A 17,205-nucleotide genomic window follows, 5' to 3' on the forward strand; every position below is an offset into this window, starting at 1 on the left:
ACAGTAGACAAAAACTGTCTCTAGGCTTCAAATTAAGAGCATTATGAGACCAAAAAAAAAAAAGAGAGAAAAGAAGAAAAGCTCTTGCTAAAGAGCTATTTAGAGGAAACACCTGGAGGACGAGGCTGTGCATGCCAAAATTGCTGCCCACACACCCATGGGCAGAGGTAGCAGGGAGGGCGGACTGTCTGGTCCCGACATTATTGGAACTTCGCAAGTGTTTGCTCAAGTGTGAACTGGCCCAGGGTTGGGGAAGCAGCCCCCCTCCCTCCCATTGGAGGTAGTGGTTGTATATGTTTTCTTAATGCTGCTTACAGGTTTCAATGCAAGCACAACCTTCCCAGATCAAAGAAGATGCATGCATCTGTTGCAGAATGCTTTCAGATTGCAAAGGATGCTGGAACATACACCTGGGAGCATCCATTTTATCCAAGGGAATTTATCCCTGGAGTCTGAAGATCTCTCCAGCTCTACCTGGAGGCTGGCAACCCAACCACTGACCTTCTTCTGCTGATAGCACTGTTTGTTGTGAGACAGCAATTGGATTGAATGGCTATATCAACAAATTTTGGGGTGACAAAGCTTTTTTCTCCCTCTGTAATGTCTTTTAATGTTTATGGGGAAAGGGGTGACCCCAAAGTAATTTTTAAATATATATTTGTATGTATAGTTTGTGTTTTCCTGGGTTTGCAGAAACCTCCCCAGCCCTGCATGGCCCTGTTGTGCAAATGTTTTGCTTAGCACTGGAGGGGCCACAGTTTGCTATTAGGTAGACAGATAAAAGAGAAACTCTTCTTTGCTGCTAACCATGGAGATTTCATTCAGCCATTGATGGACTATGAATTTTTTTGAAGCTATCTATGGTTTTTTTAAAAGCTATTTCCACAAGTAGTTGTCATTACACTTCATAGAGATGGCTTATATGAATTGTGTGAAGAAGGGCTTTTTTGTCTGTTCTGAATCTCTCAACATCATTGGAAAGTTCTGTATCTTAGGTCATGATCACACGGGCAGTTTAGCCCGACACAGCCACTTCTCTCCGGATCAAATGGGTGCAGTCAGACAGCCACATCTACCAGGTGTTCCCCAGCCATACTTATCCCGTCATAGGACGACTTGGAGCTGGGTTAAAAAGGCACCACATCACAAGTGGTGTTTTCAGTTCCCCATGCAGTCATTACGCATGGCCGGATGTCTGAACGCGGGGGAGCGCATGCAGAACGGATTTGGCAGTCTGCAGATCTGTTCTACCACTAGGGAGGGGTTTTTTTAAAAAAAGTTACCCATATGCGCATGTGCACCCATGTGCATGAGCAGATGTGTACATATGCACGCATGGAACTTATGCGCATGCATTTTGAAAAAAATTGGCAGCACGCTCTGTGGCTGAGGTGCTGCAATAATGTAGATGCTTTACTATTGGATGTCTCTGGGGGTAACCCACAGAAGGTTGTGCTGTGTGGCTGATATGCCCCGCAACACTTTCAACTGGTTCAGTTAGAGGCAGCACCGTATTGCGCCAAGCTACCAGTGTGACCACAGCCTTAGTGAGTGATTGATGCAAATTATCTCCACTACTCATTCATGTAAATGTGTGAACTCTTAAGGCATCACATGGTTCACACGGTATTCCTTCACATGCTGATGAGGCTCATTTTGTATTGTTGACAAGAGACTGTAGAATAGCTGTGTTCTAGTATATCTTTATTCTAGTTGCTCTTAAGAAGAGGACAGGCTACAGCAGAATAAAGGAACATTACACATATTAAGTATAAGTGTACTATTTTATTTATTTATTTATACATTTCTATGCTGCCTTTCCACCCAAGCAGGGTCCCCAAGGTGGCAAACATCAAACATTAAAACACTTCAATGTTGAAAACATATAAAATAAAGTATATGTGCAATAATTCAATGAAAACATGTAAACACACATAACACCAAAAATCAGGAAGGAGGCTGATAACAGCTATTGGGAGTATGCCATATAGAACCAAATAGTCTTCATGGCTGGTAGAAGTCAACAGTAGAGGAAGACAGATTAATCTCCCTGGGCATGGAGTTGCAAAGTTTTGGTACCAGGACTAGAGATGTGAAGGCCCGAAAAAAAACTGGAAAAAATCGGGGGGGAAACTTCCCCCCCATTTTTTTCCTGAAGCCTTTTTGGTTTTCTTCCAAAAAATTGGAAAAATTGAAAAAAGAAAAAAAAATTGATTATGGAATGTTTTATTTAATATGATGAATAAAATATTTTAAGACAAGATGTTCAAATATTTTCCAAATCATTTCTAAAAAATATGTATGGTATCAGATTAATCTAATTTCTGTGCACTGAGGACAAGCAAGTCCTAGGTTACAAACTGAACTCTCCGATGCAAGAACAAGATGCATTTCTTCCTTTAGGAGGCGCTATTGTCAGAAGAAAATAAAAAAGTTTCAGTTTTGTTTTTGCATGTGGGTGGGTATTCTGGCACTCAGGCTTCACTAGGCCTCAAAGCATTGGAAGAAAACACAGAGCAACACAAATGACCTGAAAGTATATACTTAATTTAAAAAGGTAAGAGTTTTAATTTATCTGATTCCAGAAAACTGAATCATTTAGTGACAGTTTATCTTTATAACCTTTGCATAAATAATAATTTAATATGCTAGTTGTGATAATTTCATGCCAAGTAAAATTGTCCATAGTTATATTTATGTTCCTAAAGTAACAGAATGACTTTCAATCTGGAAAAGAAAAAAGAAGTGCTAATGTAGCATTTTTTTTTCAATTTTTCCAAAAATTTCCGTTTAACCCCCCACCCCCACCCCCCGGAAAAAAATGATTTTTTCCTGAGCTTCAAAATTTCCGGAAATTTTACATCTCTAGGACTGAGAAGTCTCTTTCTCAGGTTGCCACCTGTCTAGCCTCAGATGGCAGATACTACGTAGAATTTGCATATTGCTTTCAGGTGTTCAGACTGCTTCACATCCTTTATCTTGGTGCCGTGTAAGGGCTGTCTGGATGAGATAGTCTTGTGCAGTAACCCTTCATAGGAAAATAGAGATGAAGCATACCCCTCTTATTATCTGTCAAATGTTTCTTCTTACAATCAGTTTCTTTACCTGAGATTCCCTGAACCCCTTTGTCTCACCTTATCTGATCCTGTGAGTGCCCTTCACACATTATGCAATTGCAGACCTAGGCTGACCTCTCTGAATATACACACAAAAGGAACCTCCGACAGTGCTGGTTTCCAAATGAATGCACAAATGTGATATGTTTGTGTGTGCAAACACAAGTCCGCCTGCCCTTCTTGTTTACATGCCAAGTACACACTTAAAACTTCTTAGGTGTACACCTTAAAAAAAAATAATATGCAACCAGTCCTTAAATCATGATATTAGGACACATTGTTAGTTAACTGCAATTAGCTATTGTTATTGAAAGGAAAGTTTGAGCTACCTCCATAACAGTTGGGCCTCTTGAAATTCTGAAAAATACAAGAGGGTTCAAAAATATTTATTAAGCAACTAAAGAATTGTGTGCTGTACAACCAATAAAGTGTAGTTAAAGCTTGCCAGCTTGCACTCTAAAGAAAGGAACAAACTGACAAAAGGGGAAAAAATGGGGAGAAATAAAAGAAGGGAAAGCAGTGCCTTCCCAAGTTGCCCAGGAGACCATATAATTCATCAAAGAAGCTGGTTGATTTGGAAAAAGAACACTGTGAAGGGACATGTAAAAAACAGTCCTACAGACAAAATATAGAGATGGCAGAACCCCAGCGTATCACACTAACCTCTAAGCCACCAGAGTACTTCCCTGGGGCAGGGGATGTCCATAGCCTTTGGGGCCCCAAAAGAGAGAACTGTAATGGGCCTGCCAAGAGAGGCCTTATTTGGTTCAAGAGGATAAGCTCACGAAGTCCAAGTCCTCACACCATGCCCTAGACATGTTTGTTTTGCCCCCTCCTAGGGCCAAGTGGCAACAAAGTCTCTGACATCATCCGGAGACCTCCGAGATCTGCTGAAATTCTGAATGAACCTGCCCCAGCTCAGCAAACCAGTATGAAAAGTCCCTTTAAGTCCTTGATGAACTTTATCTGCACATCTCAGGGTGGGAGTCTTTTGAGCAACTATGCCTTTTCTTCTTCCTCAGCTCACTGCAAAAATGGCTCTGGAAGTCATGGGTTATACAGAATCCACTTGGCTTTTGGAGACTGCAGGCAATCCCACACATTTGCTGAACGGGAGGCTTTCGTGTAAAGTCAGTTCTCTCTCGAGGCCTGTTGGGAAGACTGTTGGGCCCATGTCTCTCAAAGCAGTTCCATTTCCTGACAGAGTCTTGAGGCTCTGTGGATCTGGGGGAGCCTCACACAGTTGGTCCTCAGCATGGCCTCGGCTGCTGCCGCTGTCCTCCACCTCCGGGACAGGCTCCTCCATCAGGATCTGCAGAAGGAGTATGCCAACAAAAACCAGAAGCCATCGTTTAATAGGGTCCCTCTCCTTAGGGAGGGGATGTCTTCTCACCAATGGAGGGTATAGCACTCTGCTAGGCTTTCTGCCTTTCCGGGCTGGGTGTCTTGGAGATTTTGCTGAAATTTCTTGTATCTGATGACGCTCAAAAGTTCTGATCGCTGAAGGTCTTCTGGAGCCTGGTGTGCCCGCATCACAGGGCATCATTTCACTAGCCAAGATATCCATTTGCCAGTGTGGGGGAAAATTCCAGGGACTGTGGAAATCCAACAGCAACTTGTCTTGGTTGAAAAGGATGATATTAATAAATCCTATCCAAAGCCTCCACCTGTGGCTTGTTAAGGCATAAGATTTAGAGATGTGGAGAAGCCGGGCTCTTGCTGTGATTTTTTTAGCCTCTCAGAGGTACGCTTATCTGATTCTCTTTTTCCTGGGCTATAAATACTTTATTTGCCTAGTGGAGTTGGCCTGGGAGGAGCCTTTCTGACTCACAGGTGACTCTGCACGGCATCTGCCCCAAAACATTCACCTGTTCACACACCCACGGGTGGGGATGGCGACCAAGGCCGGGGGCTTCCTACGCTGCTCCAAGCAAAATGCTCAAACCTGGGGCAGGGCTCTGAAATAAGCCCACGTGTGCCAGGCAACAAGTCAGCTTGGGTGCTGGGCAACCACAGTTTTGGAATGGCCTCTGTAAGGGCGGGCAACATTTTGCCTTTGCTAGCTGCTGTTTTGTGATCTTGAAATAACATGGTAGATAAATTGCTGAATAAATTAAACTAGAAAGATGTGAGTTCGAATCTCAGCTGGCATGAAACCTTGGGCAACTCACTTTCTCACTCTAGCCTGTCTCAGAGAATTGTTGTCAGGTAAATATATGGAGCTGCAGAACCATACCAGACCCTTGGGTAGTACATCTAGCTCAGTATGGCTTTGACTGGCATTGACACTCCAAGGTGCCATGAAGAAAAGGGCTTTCCCATCACCTGCTCCACACTTTGTTATAGTGGCTGGCCTTGATGTGAAAGGCTGCAGCTCAGTGGCACGGCCCCAGGTCATTCCTGACCACTACACTAATCACAATACTTGAAGGACTATTTCCATTCAAGAAAATGGTGCTGGGGTAGAGGGAGGAGTTAACCCACCCCTTCCCTAGTATTCTTGATCAGTGTTCCCTCTAAGCTGAGTTATTGTGAGCTAGCTCAAAGTCTTTTAGCCTCCGGCTCACACATTTTTGTCTTCGCTCGGGAAGGATGGCTCCGAAGCAAACTAATTTATGCAGTAGCCAGATCGCTCGCTCACGACTTTAAGGCCAGTAGCTCACAAAGTAGAATTCTTGTTCACAAGACTCCACAGCTTAGAGGGAACATTGCTCTTGATCTACATCAGCCCTCCCCCCTGGCTGTTTTCTTCCTGGCTAATTTACACATCTCGTGTTCTAATCATTGATCTTCAGTATCACTTGTAGCTGGGCCCTCATGATCCTTTATAAAATACAAAAACCAATAAAATCCACAAGGTAAGAATAACAAATAGAATTAAAATTTCAGCAGTAAATACATCGACCCAGTAACTGCCCCAAACTCTTGCAATTAGCCAGTAGGGTGATTCCGCACTATATCTTAAATCCTGGTTCAACCCTGTCCCCGAACTTACATTCTACACTACACGCGAGTTCACCCCCCCTGTAATTATCTCGGGGTATTTTTACATTCTACACTACACTCGAGTTCACCCCTGTACTTATCTCAGGGTATTTTTTGTTTCCACATTGCATTGAGGTCACCCCGTTTTTGACCCACACTTATCCTGGGATAAACGGATGCTGTTATAACCAGGGATAAATGCAAGGTATTGTGTCCCAGGCCGAACTCTGATAAAACCAAGGATGAGATTCAAGTACGGAAAGGACCAGTAGTGTTGCAAAATATGTTTAGTATCATCAGTCAGGAGGCTAAGTTTTGTTTTGTGAATCTTCTAACCCCCACCCCCTTGCTGTATGCCCAAGCAGACAAAATGTAATCATGGTTGTGTGCAGCATGTGCTTAAGAAGCCCCAAGAAACCTTATATGCTGTGACGCATTTTTTTTTACTGTATTTTAAGAACATTTTTATTCCATACTCAGGGCAGTATACATGGTTTTCCCTTTCTCAATTGTGTCCTTGCAACAACCCCGTGAGGTGGTTTAGCATGGGAGAGAGTGGCTAGCATCATGGCAGAGCAATTAGAAAAACAATAATTTTTAAATTATGTAAATGCATATGGTTTGTCTTGTTTTGCATAACCTATCCACTAATGTTTACTATTTTGGGGTCCCAAAAAAATTCCTTTGGTATGAAGGAATGTTACAACAATGATGCATGCAAGGGACAAGCAAGGAGCTCACATTAGGGAGGTGGGCTTGAGATGCATGAAGGACACAACAGGCCCTTAGGGAGAGCCTTATGCAAAGGTGGATCTGTTCCAGCCCACGTTACTGGGATTCATATTGTAATAGTTGATGTAGACCCTGTCTGCAGGTATTTGCAGATATTTAGTAAACAGTTCACACAGTAACTCTGAGTAAGCCTTGTTTGAAAACCATTGCCATTTGAAAATCATTTAAAAATGCTGCAGTAGCCTGATTCTGATTGGGCCTACAGTGTGGTCATCTGAGGCATTGTTGTCACACACACACCCCACACACACCTTGTGAACTGCTGAAATGGCTGCACCACCCCCCATGGCTGTTTTGACACCTGAAAAGGTGCATGGAGGACACAAGAGTTCTGCACTGAGGGCCCAATCAGGATTGGGTACTTGCAGCATTTTAAAATCCAGCAGTGGTTAAGAGTGGCAAGACTCTAATCTGGAGAACCGGGTTTGATTCCCCCCTACTCCACATGAAGCCTACTGGGTGACTTTGGACCAGCCACCATTCTCTCGGAACCCTTTCAGCCCCACCTACTTCATAAGGTGCCTGTTGTGGGGAGAGGAAGGGAAGGAGATGCTGCAGTCACACACACTAAATAATCCACTTTCAATGCACTTTCCAACTGGATTTTGCCAGTTCACACAGTAAAACTCCAGTTGGAAAGTGGAATGAAAGTGGATTATTTAGTGTGTGTGACCGCAGCCATAGGTAGAGAAAAGCTGGGTATAAAAACCAACTCTTCTTCTTCTTCCTCTTCTTAAAATGACCTTAATATGGCAGTGGCCTCAGGGCAGCAAGAAGGACGCCATTATGTCTAGTTTTATCCTTAGTGAACTCTGGATAGGACAGAACCGTTGGCCTCTTAGCTACCTCTAAAATCCTGCATCAGTATTTGCAGCTTTGTAGTGGCGTTGGCATGGCAACTTCTTCCTTTTGAAGTCTTCAGCGTGGGAGTGTTGACCTAGACCGCTGTAAACTGGATTGCACTACAGGATCACAGCAAACTATTGCTGTTAACAGTCAAGCCAGGACAACCTATATAACATGCTTCAGATACCTGGTTCAAGGAAGGTCCTTCATTCCAGGAACAGGAAGTGAGATTAAACAGAAGTGACGGTGTGCACTGTCTACCACCCCATGTCAAATATCTGAAAAATGTGGTAAAGCCATTTAAAAAATTATGCTTAAGTAACACCGTTGTTGGGGAGGATTAAACTATCAATTAGGAGCATATACAAACAGTGGTATATTAGGCAATTTGTAACTGTGTTAGGTCTTTTAAAATTACCCCCCCTCCAAAGTGGCCTACTACATGAGGGGAGTACATTGTGGCCCCAAGTTTGGCTAGCACTTACTGGCAGCCTGACCTTAAAACAGGTCTGAGAGGCACTAAGCAATTGTGTTAGGTCTTTGAGGGATTGGCACCCACTCCCTGCTTCTGACTTCAACATGGGACTATGAGTGGGAGGGGGCTGAGGGGGTCTTCCAGTGCTTGCACAAGGGCTTTGTGGCAGGGGGATGGGAAGGGTCCTCAGGTGGCACATGATCCCAGATCACTGGGAGTTTGTGTTCTGGCGTGGGGTCGAGGGAGAGGGAGAAAGGGCAAGGGCTGCGGGGATGAATGGGGGCAGGGGTATAAATAAACCCAATGGATTGCTAGTCAAAATGATTGACGTCTGGGACAGCCAGTCACAAAGTGCAGCCAATCCCCAGTGGCAGTGTTCCCTCTAAGCTGAGTTCGTGTGAGCTAGCTCACAGTTTTTTAGCCCCCGGCTCACACATTTTTGTCTTGGCTCATGAAGGATGGCTCCAGAGCAAACTAATTTATGCAGTAGACAGATCGCTCACTCACAACGTTAATGCCACTAGCTCACAAAGTAGAACTTTTGCTCACAAGACAGCTTAGAGGGAGTGTTGCCCAGTGGCCGTGTCTGATGTGCAGAATCTCACTGTGCCCAGAACACCTTCAAGGGCTGTGTGGCAGCTATCTCCATATGGGCTGCTTCTGTAAACATGCTTTGCTACAGGTTGGCTATGCTGGGGTCTTAGGACTAGGTGTGTTGACGGGATGCGCAGACACCATCCCCACCACACCTCTGCCCTGCTTGCTTCTGCCACCATAGACGAAGCAGCTTTTCCCATGCCCCTGTGGAAGCAACCAGAGTAAGACTATCCCAGTCTCAGAGGAGCACACAGTGATACCCAGCTGCCAATTGTGAAATTGTCAGTTGATCCATTCAGCTCATTTGTCTGTGGTGGTCTGACGGCTGTGCTTCAGCATGTCAGGCAGAGAAAGAGCCTTCCCAGCATCTGTTGTCCTTTAATTGGAGTCACTAAGCATTGAACGCGGGACCCTTTGCAGGCAAAAGACATGATCAGCCACAGTTCCTTTGTTCTGTGGAGCTTATTGCATGGCACCAGACCACTGAAATAACGAAAGGCTCCCACAATCCCAAAGCACCCACCCACAGAAGAGACTGCCTGTTACATCTCTGCATGAGCTACTGCTCCAATACAAGCTTGGATAGGCAGTTCTGCTGTGCCTCTGCATCAGGTGGGATTGAATGATCCAATTGGTGCTGATGCAAAGATGCAGCAGACTTATTTCCCCTGGAATAGGCTTGAAAAGTACTGGGTTCGCCGCATGGAGGACTCGGACGATGACATGAACATGCACACGTTTATTGTACTTAACACAAGACTAACTAAAACGGCCCTGCCGGGCCAACTATATACACACCCACCCAGTGCAGCCTTAGTCCATTGGAGGGTTTGAATTTCCCGCCAGAGTGGCTATTGGTTGGGGCTGGGGGGAACTAGAATCCTACGTTCCTATTGTCCAGGGGAGCCAAGCACCAGTCTTTGCCGCGGACCCCTAGTGGCGGTCCACGTACATAACAAGGCTGTCCACTGGGGACGTAAGAGAGAAGCATCCAAGTAATCCTTACTCAGAGAAAAGTGCCTTCCCGCTACCAGAAGTTTGACCTACATTGCATTAAGGGAACAGGAGTCCTGCCAAGGAAATAGGTGGCAGTCCTAATTGTTTTCCTGTGCTCTCGCAACGGCATTAACTCCCTGTTACTTTCCAATAATGATTCTTCTCCATAGCAATACATATTAATGATATTTTATTCAGTTGGGGATTTTCTTTTAGCTGTTTAAAACATCGCCAAAGTGCTCTGAACCTTGGGGGGGGGCCAGTTTTGCAGTTTTGAAATAGATAAGGAAAACAACTATCTTTCAGTTCCCGGGCCAAAATGAGGGTGCAGGCGAGCAGATGTGAGGGATCCAGATGTTGCTTTTACCAATGGTGTGTGTTAGCAACACTTTTGTCAGGCTTGCGGGAGGGAGGAGGAAGGGAATTTGCTCTGCCTGCACGATCTGTTGAAGCCCAGGGCAATTCAAGGCACACCGCCCTCCTGTTAAGAAGCTCCAGTGAGATTGCTCAGGTGATACTTAATTTTAACAGAACACCTCGGAGCCATTCAGCTCCCCTCCTTTCTTCTGATGCCAATGAGCCTTTCATTACCAAAGTGGGGGGGGGGAAGGTTGGGTAATTCCCCAGCAGAGTGTCTGACCTTACTCACATCCCCTCGCACTCACTGGGAGGAGCAGACTCTTCTCTCGATTGCTTAGTAACACCGTACATACCAGTTGGCAAGCACACCAGGCTTCACATCCTCCTGAGGTGCCCACCTTGCCCAATGTTTTGCAGATGCACCAAGGCATGAGTGTTGGGAGCACTGAGATGGCCAAAGCTGTCCTGACTTGGATAGCCCGGACAAGCCCGATCTCGTCGGATCTCAGATGCTAAGTAGGGTCGACTCTGGCAAGTACTTGGATGGGAGGCCTCCTTGGAATACCAGCAGTCAGGAGGCGGGAGCAGGCTTTATTCAACAATATCCTCCAGGGCCCTCGTAGGGGTCAGTCACCAGAGGTTGCCATGACTTCCAGGTGTACGCACGCATGCATGCACGCATGCGCACACACGTGCACACACAAACCCATACATACACACACATGAACATAGGAAAAAATTTTAAAAACCAAAAAAGAGATTGCCAAGGCTGTGAGTTTGCTGCTGCATTCCAGTTTCCATCCCCAGCAACTGACTGCAGAGACCTTTCCCCTGGGTCTGTAGATGCATGTGTACTTGCAGGTTCCCAGCTGGGAGTGCCCAATGCAGATCAGGACTCTGGAGAGTGTTTGTGCCTCTCTGCCTGCACTGTTTTCTGGACCAGAAACAGGCTGAGGGGGGGGGAGTGCTAATTGCCCTGTTGGGGAAACCTTTGGGTCCCTTCCTCATGGTACCCCCATGGCACTCCCCATGGTACTCATGGCACCCCCATGGGCCAAAGAGCCCCACTGGAGCAATTTCAGGTCAGGGAAAACATCACAGGAGGATAGGCTGAAGCCCTGTCTCCTTGTGTGCTGCTGTCCCAAAACAAAATTGGGAGAAGCATACCTGGCAACTGAGTTCCCAGTAGGGAACTTGCTAGAGCACATGGATCATGAAGATTCAGAGAGGACCCAACATGGGGGTGGTGGTGGTGGGGAATGGCATGTAGGCAAGCCCTGAGACCATGGCTGGGAAAGGCTTTTTGACAGAGACCTTGAAGACTAGAGCTCCATTAGACAGCTGAAGGCTACACAGACCAACTGTCTGGCCTAATATAAGGCAGTCCAGTTTTCCTCTGAACTGGAATCATGGCATGGGGGAGGTCTGGTTTGGTACACCTGATACCGGATCTCCTCTTCCTGCAACAGTATGACTGTACTGGGCAGTACTCGAGTGCTGGGACAGCCAAAAGAGAACCAACTTACCTAGTGGCAGAGATGTTGTGAGGTCTAGGAATGGTCCACCCCAACTCAGCCATCAGACCAGAGAGTTCTCATGTGTTGGGGCCAGACCTGGAGTTCTGCAACCCCAGGTCTCTGCAGTCAGTTGCTGGGGATGGAAACTGGAATGCAGCAGCAAGAAGGTTTTGTTCCAGAGAAAGGCAGAAGGACAGACTCATACCAGGCCTGGCCAATGAAGATATTTCCTGGAGATGGTAATAAGTGCTGCCAAGTTGCAGCTGATTTATGGAGACCTTGTAGGGTTTTCAAGGCAAGAGATGTTCAGAGGTGGTTTGCCATTGGCTGCCTCTGTGTTGTGACCCTGGGCTTCTTCAGTGGGCTCCTAACCAAGTACTAACCAGGGCTGACCCTGCTTAGCTTACAAGATCTTATGAGATCGGGCTAGCCTGTGCCATTCAGATCAGGGCAGAGATTGCCAGCCAGTCGCAAGGGCTTTCCTTGAACCCTTCTATTCTGTCCATACATTTTTATCTCATTCTTTAAGGACCTCAGGGTGGTTTACAGACTTCTTACCCCTCCCCTCTTGTCAATGGAGAAAGTTGTGAGGCCACAGCACAAATACACTCCCAGTATAAAATGTCAGGGTCTTGAAGCAGGGGCTCCGGCAGGTGTCTGACTCTCCTGCACTGTAAAAACCTGTCATAGAGAACTGCCGGCCCTCCCTGTTGTGCTGCACCACCACCACTTCAAGTGGCCAAAGAGTGGTACTGCAGCTACCAACCAAGCAAGGATCAGGTGATGCAAGTGGCCAATAGGGTTCTACCTGGTCCTATATAGCTCCTGGCACTCGCCAGGATCTTAGTCTAGGCAACTCACCAGCTGTCCTGACACCCAGGAAATTTACTCTGCTGGATCTCATGAGGTCCCCGACACACTTCCACCTGTAACCAATCGTCTCTTCTGAAAACTCATCGCTAGGCTAACCGTCGGCACATCCTAGCTTTGCCAAACAGATGGGTGAATCAGCTCCTTCTGCTACTCGTGACCCTCATGACTCATTTGTTTGATAATGACTGTAGTTAATTTCAAAAGATGGACGCCCTCCTGGAGGAAATGCTCTTGTGCTTGGCCAGACAAATGCCAGGCTCATGCGAGTTTTATCTTAAACTCCCGTTTGTGGTTTTCTATTTTTAGAGCAATGTTATTATTAATCTGCCACCGCCGGCTGTACAGAAAATTCCACACGGCATCAAAAATAAAATATATATGAGTCAACTCACCTGCCCCAGTTCCAAAATTATTGCATAAGGTGGTGTATGTAAAAGAGGGTGGGTTTTTCTTGTTTTAAATTAAATTGTCACTGGCAGGCAAAGTTGCAGGCTGCTTCCACATGAAAGAAACACCCTTTATTTCCTGGGTGCAAGAGCCAAGCTGAGCATGTGGCTGTAAACTACTTGGAGCAGGCATGGAGCCAGAGAGGAGCTTTCAGTGGTCGAAGGGCAAGAGCCCCAGGGCTGGTGTCACTGGTCATATCGCTGGCCAGTGCCCCAGGGACATTGCTCTGGCTGGACTTGTTGCTATGCAGAAGGATGCTACAGACTTTGCCAACTGCTCCCACCATCCTGGGAGATGGCGCAGGGGCTTCTGGGGACTATTTGGTGTAGTGAAAGATTTATGCGATCTGAAGAGAAACCAGAGTATATTTGGTGTAGTGGTTAAGTGCATGGACTCTAATCTGGGAGAACCGGGTTTGATTCCCCACTCCTCCACTCGCAGCTGCTGGATGACCTAGGTAGGGTTGCCAAGTCATTCTTACTCACCGGCGGGGGAGCATTCCTTCGGTCCGGGAGCTGCTGAGGTAAGCGCGCGTGCGCGCCGCCAGAACACCACAGGAAGTGACGCTATGGTTTTCCCTCCAACAATTGGGGCCACGCCCCCAACGTGCTCTACGTCGTTGTGTCACTTCCTGTGACGCACCCACGCTGCGCTTCGGGGGGCGGGGTTCCCCCCGGGGCCCGATTCCGCAGCGGCGGAAATCGGGCCTCCAAAGCGGGGGTTTACCCACCCCCCACCCCCACTTGGCATCCCTAAAACTGGGGCAAGCCATAGTTCTGTCAGAGGTGTTCTTGAAAAAGAGCAGTTTCTGTCAACTTGCTTTCCCCAAAGTTACACAGCAGCTGAGGGGAAATGCATTTTTAAAGTCCCCAGGAACCTGGTTGTACCCAGGAAGTGGCAAAAGGGGGGGGGGGGCTCTTGCCTTCCCCTCCATGCCTTTTCTCAACCTGAAATCATACTGGAGTTATTTCCCCCCCTTTTTGGTTGCTTCACATGCACAGAATATTGGATGTGGAGAAGCCAGAAGGAGAGGAACAATTCACCCCAATCCCATTCAGGTTGGCAAAAAGACAGGAGGGAAAGGTGAGCCCCCCCCCCTCTCATTGTGGTTTCTAGCTCAGTTGGGCTCTCTTTTAAACAGACATTCCCCCCAGCTACTTTATGGTCATACGGCTGTATGGAACCCAGACTTGACTCTATAAAAAATGTCACATCTACTTTGGTGTCTACTTTTAAGAGGCAGCGTGGTGTAGTGGTTAAGAGCAGCAAGTTCTAATCTGGAGAACCGGGTTTGATTCCCCCCTCCTCCACATGAAGCCTGCTGGGTGACCTCAGGCCAGTCACAGTTCTCTCAGAACTCAGCCCCACCTACCTTACAAGGTGCCTGTTGTGGGAAGAGGAAGGGAAGGTGATTGTAAGCTGCTTTGAGACTCCTTAGGGCAGAGAAAAGTAGGGTATAAAACCCAAGTCTTCTTCTCACAAGGTGACCTTGGATCGTTCACTTTTTCTCAGCCTGACCTACCTCATAGGAATCTTGTGAAGATAAAACGGAGGAAGGGAGATCTGTGTAGGTTGCCCCAAGCTCCCTAGAGGAAGGTTCAGACAAACATGTGATGCAAGAACCTGATTAAAAAGAGAGAGAGAAATTGCCATACCTGCATGAAAGGCCCAGGAGCAGCTTATCCAACCAAACCTGAGGCAAAAATATTTAATGGGCAGCTATAGTCCCTAAAGCTTGAGAAACCAATCTACAAGGACTGCATACACAGGAACACTATCTTCTGCCTCCAAAAGATGAATGTCAGCTAAACGGAATGTGAACAAACAGTATGTACAACATTTATAACGTTTATATTTGGAAGGCATTTGCGGTGCAAGCCTATTCGTGTTTACTCTGAAGTCCCGTTTTGTTCAAGGGGGTTTACTCAAGGTAGGTGTTTATAAAACTGCGGCCTTGAGTGAAGAGTGGCACAACTAGGGAAAAGAAATCAGGATAGGCTTGCCAAGTCAAATCTTCTTACCGGCGGGGGAGTGTCGCCGGGCTCCAGGGGCTCTGCTCCGATGCGCGCGTGCTTTGCGTGCACGCGCCACCAGCACATCCCAGAAGTGACGCACGACGTCGATCACGTTGGGGGTGTGGCCCCGATAGTTGGAGGGAAAACCATACAGTTTTCCCTCTGACAATCGGGGCCATGCCCCCAATGTGATCGATGTGGTTGCGTCACCTCCGGCGATGCAGCGACGCTGCGCTTCGGGGGGCGGAGTTGCCCCCGGGGCCCGATTCTGCGGCGGTGGAAATCAGGACTCCAAAGCGGGGGTTTACCCGCCACCCGCCCCCACTTGGCACCCCTAAATCAGGATGTATCTTAATTTTAAAAAAATAAAAAATGCCCCAACAGACCTCTTTTCAACATTTATTTTTAATTTCAAAATGTCTCATACAGTGTTCTTAAGAAAATGGGTTTTAACATGCTTTGGAAATCGAAAGTACATCCGTGTCCTTTACATACTACTGAATTCAGTAGCACCTCAGGGACAAGATTTTCAGCGTGCAAGCTTCCAAGAGTCAAAGCTTCCTTCGTCTGATAAAGGGAACTTTAAATCTCTAACGCATACCAGTAATTACATGTTAATCTGGTATTTGTAAGAGTTACTCTTTTCAAAACATTTTTGTTTCTGATATTGTATACCACCTGCTTATTTCCAAGCTCTAACAGTCTTTCTTTATGAACATTTCCCTCTTTATACTCTGCATATTTAGGGAAACATATGAGGGAATAGGACACAGCATTCAGAAGCACACAGAGACTGGGGGTGGGCTGGAATGAGAGACAGTAAATGAAGAAGAGAGACCAGAAAGTAAGCAGGGATAAGATACCACCTGGGCAAAACCAGAACAAGGTTTATTTAAGATGTTTTCCCCACTGGACAAGCAGACAGTACAATGTACAACACACTCACACAGCTCCCCCCCCCCCCAGTCTAAGAGCACAATACTCTTGTTCCCTTTCTAATGCAAGGAAAGAAGGAAAGAAAAACAGCAGAGAGAAAAAAATTGCAGAGAAATATGGTGTTCATCTTCATTTTTATCTTATTTCCCCCCCATAGACTTCTTAATAAATAACCTAAATCCTTATTCAACCCCTTATTCAGACCCATATACCCAACTGCACAAAACCTTGTTTCTCATTGCACAGTGTGTGTCCAGATGCATGTCAGAATAAAATAATAAAATAAGCCTGATCTGGAAGCACTTATAACCTGGCTAGACCAGGGAGAGCCAATGAGCTGTCAGTAGGTGGAGCCTAAAGAGGACTGCGTCTTTCCCCTTCATTCTCCCCCCTTGAGTGGTTCACCACAGTGGGGCATCAGTGCAGAGGTCTGAAGGCTACCGGGCCAAATACAGGTGGAAACTGACAAACAGTTCAAGTGTTTGGAAAACGAAGTGGTAGAACGAAGGAGAGGCCCATATTGGGACAGGAAAGAAATTCCATTATTACTAGGAGGCAGACACTGTTTTGTACACGTGCATGAAACTGCCTTATACTGAATCAGACCCTTGGTCCATCGAAGTCTGTATTGTCTACTCAGCAGGGGTCATTTCCTGCAGGAGCACACAGGAGCGGAGCTCCGGCAGTAAAGAGCCCAGGGGGCGGGCGCCAGTGTTCCCTCTAAGCTGAGTTAGTGTGAGCTAGCTCACAGTTTCTTAGCCTCTGGCTCACACTTTTTTGTCTTCACTCAGGAAGGAGGGCTCCAGAGCAAATTAATTTATCCAGCAGCCAAATCGCTCGCTCACAACTTTAATGCCAGTGGCTCACAAAGTAGAGTTTTTGCTTGCAAGACTCCATGGCTTAGAGGGAGCATTGGCGGACACATGCAACAAGCCCCACCCCCTGCTCCCAGCAGCCCTCAGTCAGAGCAAGAAGCAGCCAGGTAAGTTGCAGAACTCCCCCCCCCCGGGCCGAAACAGTCCAGTGGCACCTTTAAGACGAAGTTTTATTCAGGTACAAGCTCTCCCTCCTCTGTGAGAACAGATTTGCATGTTCCCCCTCCCCAATACCCTGTTTCCCCGAAAATAAGACCTACCCCAAAAATAAGCCCTAGCAGGATTTCTATGCATTTGTGGTATAAGCCCTAGTGTGTCTTCTTGAGAAAAAATAAATATAAGACAGTGTCTTATTTTCGGGGAAACACGGTAGCT

The sequence above is a fragment of the Gekko japonicus genome, unplaced genomic scaffold, assembly GCF_001447785.1.
Source record: "Gekko japonicus isolate JY-2015 unplaced genomic scaffold, Gekko_japonicus_V1.1 scaffold454, whole genome shotgun sequence".
Taxonomy (NCBI): Eukaryota; Metazoa; Chordata; class Lepidosauria; order Squamata; family Gekkonidae; genus Gekko; species Gekko japonicus.